The sequence below is a fragment of the Dendrobates tinctorius genome, unplaced genomic scaffold, assembly GCF_039654945.1.
Source record: "Dendrobates tinctorius isolate UK_male_01 unplaced genomic scaffold, ASM3965494v1 ptg000086l, whole genome shotgun sequence".
Lineage (NCBI taxonomy): Eukaryota > Metazoa > Chordata > Amphibia > Anura > Dendrobatidae > Dendrobates > Dendrobates tinctorius.
The window spans coordinates 5,255,610-5,261,609 of record NW_027361754.1 but is presented as its reverse complement, the minus strand read 5'-3'; the positions used below and the strand labels follow the sequence as shown (position 1 = coordinate 5,261,609).

General features: G+C 46.1%; 1 protein-coding gene across 3 annotated transcripts in view; it reads left to right on the top strand.

Annotated features, from left to right (window-relative positions):
• The first annotated feature begins 2,498 nt into the window (after positions 1–2,498).
• B3GAT1 (beta-1,3-glucuronyltransferase 1) overlaps positions 2,499–6,000 on the top strand; it is a 74,176-nt gene continuing 70,674 nt past the window's right edge. For 2 of the 3 annotated variants that reach the window (XM_073584968.1, XM_073584969.1), the window contains exon 1: positions 2,500–2,895. The gene's annotated coding sequence lies outside the window, so the exon portion shown is untranslated. Of the gene's footprint in view, positions 2,896–6,000 lie in introns of all 3 variants that reach the window. The other variant, XM_073584971.1, reaches the window with a different exon arrangement.

Genomic DNA, 6,000 nt, shown 5'->3' with positions numbered 1-6,000 from the left:
TCGTAGATGGTTGTCCAGTATTCGCTCCCTTGTGAGTGATCTGATCTATGTCGTAGATGGTTGTCCAGTATTCGCTCCCTTGTGAGTGATCTGATCTATGTTGTAGATGATTTTCCAATATTCGCTCCCTTGTGAGTAATCTGATCCATGTCGTAGATGGTTGCCCAGTATTCGCTCCCTTGTGAGTGATCTGATCTATGTTGTTCATGGTTGCCCAGTATTCGCTCCCTTGTGAGTGATCTGATCTATGTCGTAGATGGTTGTCCAGTATTCGCTCCCTTGTGAGTGATCTGATCTATGTTGTACATGGTTGCCCAGTATTCGCTCCCCTGTGAGTGATCTGATCTATGTTGTAGATTGTTGCCCAGTATTCGCTCCCTTGTGAGAGATCTGATCTATGTTGTAGATGTTTTTCCAGTATTCGCTCCCTTGTGATTGATCTGATCTATGTTGTACATGGTTGCCCAGTATTCGCTCCCTTGTGAGTGATCTGATCTATGTTGTACATGGTTGCCCATTATTCGCTCCCTTGTGAGTGATCTGATCTAGGTCGTAGATGGTTGTCCAGTATTCGCTCCCTTGTGAGTGATCTGATCCATGTTGTAGATGGTTGTCCAGTATTCGCTCCCTTGTGAGTGATCTGATCCATGTTGTAGATGGTTGTCCAGTATTCGCTCCCTTGTGAGTGATCTGATCTATGTTGTACATGGTTGCCCAGTATTCGTTCCCTTGTGAGTGATCTGATCTATGTTGTAGATGGTTGCCCAGTACTCGCTCCCTTGTGAGTGATCTGATCTATGTTGTACATGGTTGCCCAGTATTCGCTCCCTTGTGAGTGATCTGATCTATGTTGTACATGGTTGCCCAGTATTCGCTCCTTTGTGAGTGATCTGATCTATGTTGTACATGGTTGCCCAGTATTTGCTCCCTTGTGAGTGATCTGATCTATGTTGTACATGGTTGCCCAGTATTCGCTCCCTTGTGAGTGATCTGATCTATGTTGTGCATGGTTGCCCAGTATTCGCTCCCTTGTGAGTGATCTGATCTATGTTGTACATGGTTGCCCAGTATTCGCTCCCTTGTGAGTGATCTGATCCATGTCGTAGATTGTTGCCCAGTATTCGCTCCCTTGTGAGTGCTCTGATCTATGTTGTACATGGTTGCCCAGTATTCGCTCCCTTGTGAGTGATCTGATCTAGGTCGTAGATGGTTGTCCAGTATTCGCTCCCTTGTGAGTGATCTGATCTATGTCGTAGATGGTTGTCCAGTATTCGCTCCCTTGTGAGTGATCTGATCTATGTTGTAGATGATTTTCCAATATTCGCTCCCTTGTGAGTAATCTGATCCATGTCGTAGATGGTTGCCCAGTATTCGCTCCCTTGTGAGTGATCTGATCTATGTTGTTCATGGTTGCCCAGTATTCGCTCCCTTGTGAGTGATCTGATCTATGTCGTAGATGGTTGTCCAGTATTCGCTCCCTTGTGAGTGATCTGATCTATGTTGTACATGGTTGCCCAGTATTCGCTCCCCTGTGAGTGATCTGATCTATGTTGTAGATTGTTGCCCAGTATTCGCTCCCTTGTGAGAGATCTGATCTATGTTGTAGATGTTTTTCCAGTATTCGCTCCCTTGTGATTGATCTGATCTATGTTGTACATGGTTGCCCAGTATTCGCTCCCTTGTGAGTGATCTGATCTATGTTGTACATGGTTGCCCATTATTCGCTCCCTTGTGAGTGATCTGATCTAGGTCGTAGATGGTTGTCCAGTATTCGCTCCCTTGTGAGTGATCTGATCCATGTTGTAGATGGTTGTCCAGTATTCGCTCCCTTGTGAGTGATCTGATCCATGTTGTAGATGGTTGTCCAGTATTCGCTCCCTTGTGAGAGATCTGATCTATGTTGTAGATGTTTTTCCAGTATTCGCTCCCTTGTGATTGATCTGATCTATGTTGTACATGGTTGCCCAGTATTCGCTCCCTTGTGAGTGATCTGATCTATGTTGTACATGGTTGCCCATTATTCGCTCCCTTGTGAGTGATCTGATCTAGGTCGTAGATGGTTGTCCAGTATTCGCTCCCTTGTGAGTGATCTGATCCATGTTGTAGATGGTTGTCCAGTATTCGCTCCCTTGTGAGTGATCTGATCCATGTTGTAGATGGTTGTCCAGTATTCGCTCCCTTGTGAGTGATCTGATCTATGTTGTACATGGTTGCCCAATATTCGCTCCCTTGTGAGTGATCTGATCTAGGTCATAGATGGTTGTCCAGTATTCGCTCCCTTGTGAGTAATCTGATCTATGTCGTAGATGGTTGTCCAGTATTTGCGCCCCTATGAGGTGGACCATTGGGAAGCTGCAGTGTAAACTAGGAGGGCCGCTTGCCCCTCTCACCACCTGCTGTATGAAAGGAGACGTATTTTGGATTCCCAGAGGCGTTGCAGCTCATACCAAGTGCATTGTTCTCGCTGCCGCTTCCCCCCACAATGCTGTTAGATTGGTAGCGGCTGAGCACTGTGCAGTTCGCTGTGTCTCTATGTGAGCTGCTTGCTCTCTATGCTGCATGTAAGGAGCTGGGGCTTTGTCTGGGTCTTGGATGCAATAACTGTCTCATGCTCCATGCAAGCGCAGCCCTGACAGCCATCTGGGAGGGCGAATATCTGCAACCCTGCGACCACTGCTGTGCAATATCTATGAGTCTGTCAAGACCCCTGAGTGATCTGATTGGGGATCTGGTGCCTTGAGAGCCAGGGTCCTTGTGAGCGGCTCTGCGGTACACACAAAGGATGCACTGAGCAGATGTCAATCGCTCTCTGTTCCCAGAGCAGGAAGGATTAAGGAATGAACGAGAGGCAGAGATCAGTGGAGAGAATGAAGCCGCTCTTCCTTCCACAATGAGGTATGGTCCCTACATTTCATCCCTCCACTACCAGACATCCTACTATGATGTCTCTAATGCTTGCTCAGAGCCTGAGGTTCCTCTCCTTTCTTCACCTGCCTCACACTGGTACCACTGCTGGAGGAGAGGTGCCATAGGAGTCTCTCCTCCCCCCATAACTTTAGCTTTAGTTTTACATTACTTGCTTGTAGATATGAGCCCCAAGCTTCGATACGAGTCACTTAGCACCTGCAATCATCTGCCTTCCTGCTATATAGGCTGTTCTGCAATGACTGTCAATACCTAACCTTTAGGCTCTGATTAGGGGGCAGCAGTGCTCTCCAGTTGTGCTTTTGGGGGCTCAGATTGTTTGCATTGTTGTGACCAGATGATTCTGGTGGGTTGCTCAGACTTTCTCGGATTGGCATCAGTTGATGAGGTTGGCACGGTCTCATCCAACAGGTCTAGACATTAGGAGACCACTAATGCTATGTTGCATCTGGACTCATGATCTTCTACCTGGAGAGAGCAGCTCTATGTGGCCTGTGGAATCTGCTGCAGGCACAGACTTTATCTGCAGAGGGGCCCTTGGATGCTCATTGTGCTGAGATTGTGCAGCAAACTGCTTCCATGGCTTTCTGCAGCAGGCGCAGACTTTATTGCCCTCATGTCTCAGTCCCACCTGTGACCTGGCTTTTTTCATGTAAAGCAATCCTGGGAGGTCACATAATAAATGCTGAGGTATGAGCCCATTTCTGGCCCCCCGCTTTGTGTGATGCATCAGTGGATGATATTACAGAGTTAGAATTGGGAATTACACGCCACTGCTGGGAAGATGGAAATCGCTTCCTGAGAGGGCAACTGGGCTGGATGACGGATTCCATCCTGAAAGCCTGAATGTGAAGCTCAGTGACCCCCGATCTAATGGGGCTTCCAACATTTAATGCAATCACAATGAGCTACTGCGGAGCCAAGAGAGACGGCACAGATCACACTGGAAGCCTCCAATACAACTCTGGCATTGTGGCCCTAATGTGACCCCAGACATGGCAAAGAAAGGGTAACAATTTGGAACAAAGTTGGGAACAGATTTCCACCAACTTGCATAACCTAAATGGAAGAAGCCAAACAACCGCAGGGGCCAACAGCAATGGACCTGACAACCCAGATTATAGCTGCTGCATTGCACATAGAGAAAAAAACTTTTGTCAAAATTACATCACTGTTGCTGAGGCCTTTGTGGATAGATTTTGGAGTGGCACAGGGGGCTATTTCCATTACGGCCAAATGGGGAATTCGACGCTGCATATGACAATGATAGAACCGCGACCATCCGGCAAATATAGATGTACAGAGTCACTTCTCTAATATTAGACCACACTTTGTTCTTCGTTTGACGCATAAATGTAAGAGCTCTGCTGCCCTTCATTGAACGGTCAGGGCTCATTACGTAGATGGGTGGCCACATGATATAGGATTGAAACTTCTGAGCTATGAAGAATAAGAAATGGTGGAAATGTGGGATTTTGTGACTTCGTGTTACAAGGTGTCACGTCCAGATGTTACTTTGTTAGTAAATGTTCTATTTGTAAATAAATAGATACATTTATGCTTCCTGATTATTTTCTGAGCTTTATATCCCTGGGAACATCACAATAGCCTGATAGAGTCTGTGTCATCATGTCGTTTTGGCCCATAGAGTCCTGTCCGGATTATCGTCTCGTTTTTCAGCCAGCTATTCTTGGTAATATGGTAAATGCGGACAAATGTATCCTGGGTGTTACACTGGGGGCCGGCGCGACACCGTTCTGCTGCTCACAGGAATGATTCGGTGATGAGGACAGAGATACGTATTTTATCACTGTGCACCTTCTACATATTATAAGATGTAGCAACATCCAGGAGATGAAAGTGCAAGATATTGTATCTAACCCCCATCTATGGTGTCAGGTATCTAACCCCCATCTATAGCATACAGTATCTAACCCCCATCTATAGCATACAGTATCTAACCCCCATCTATAGCGTACGGTATCTAACCCCCATCTATAGCGTACGGTATCTAACCCCCATCTATAGCGTACGGTATCTAACCCCCATCTATAGCGTACAGTATCTAACCACCATCTATAGCATACAGTATCTAACCTCCATCTATAGCGTATGGTATCTAACCCCCATCTATAGCGTATGGTATCTAACCCCCATCTATAGCGTACGGTATCTAACCCCCATCTATAGCGTAGAGTATCTAACCCCCATCTATAGCATACAGTATCTAACCTCCATCTATAGCGTACGGTATCTAACCTCCATCTATAGCGTACAGTATCTAACCCCCATCTATAGCGTACGGTATCTAACCCCCATCTATAGCATACGGTATCTAACCACCATCTATAGCATACAGTATCTAACCTCCATCTATAGCGTACGGTATCTAACCCCCATCTATAGCATATGGTATCTAACCACCATCTATAGCATACAGTATCTAACCTCCATCTATAGCGTACGGTATCTAACCCCCATCAGATGCATTCTCTGCACTCCAACTCTTATCATCTGCAGGTTCAGATTTATTTCTCTGGATGGTCTGGAGCAATCCTGGTGCTCCTCACTGACCTTCACTGTGGTGACATTATTTCAGCGATCACGAAACATTACATCCCCTCAATCAGCTGTGATCTCTGGGAAGAGATGGACTCGGACACATCCATTTTCTTGATAGTTTGTTTGATGTTTCATCTAGTTCAAGACGCCGGTAAATCAACTTGTATTAGATTTGGAGAAATCTGTTGAGGTGTTAAAGAAAACAGTTGGCGCAGCCCCGGGGAATGATGGACGGGGGAGCAGCGGGTGACATATTTCATCCTAATAACCATTGCTGGGTGGCAGGGTTTTAACTAGCAGAGATGCATCTTCTTGGCCTGGACTTGGAGCCATCTCCCGGTACAGAACATCTATTCTGCAGCTGCTTTAAGGCAAGTCAGCGTCTGACCAGTGAAGAGTGGAGATATTGGCCAAGCTCAATATTTTGGCCCTTGTTTGCGAGCAGGAGAATAATTGCTTAGTGCATAATTACTTAGGAGTACCTGTCCTTTCAGGGAACTTTTGAGAATAAGC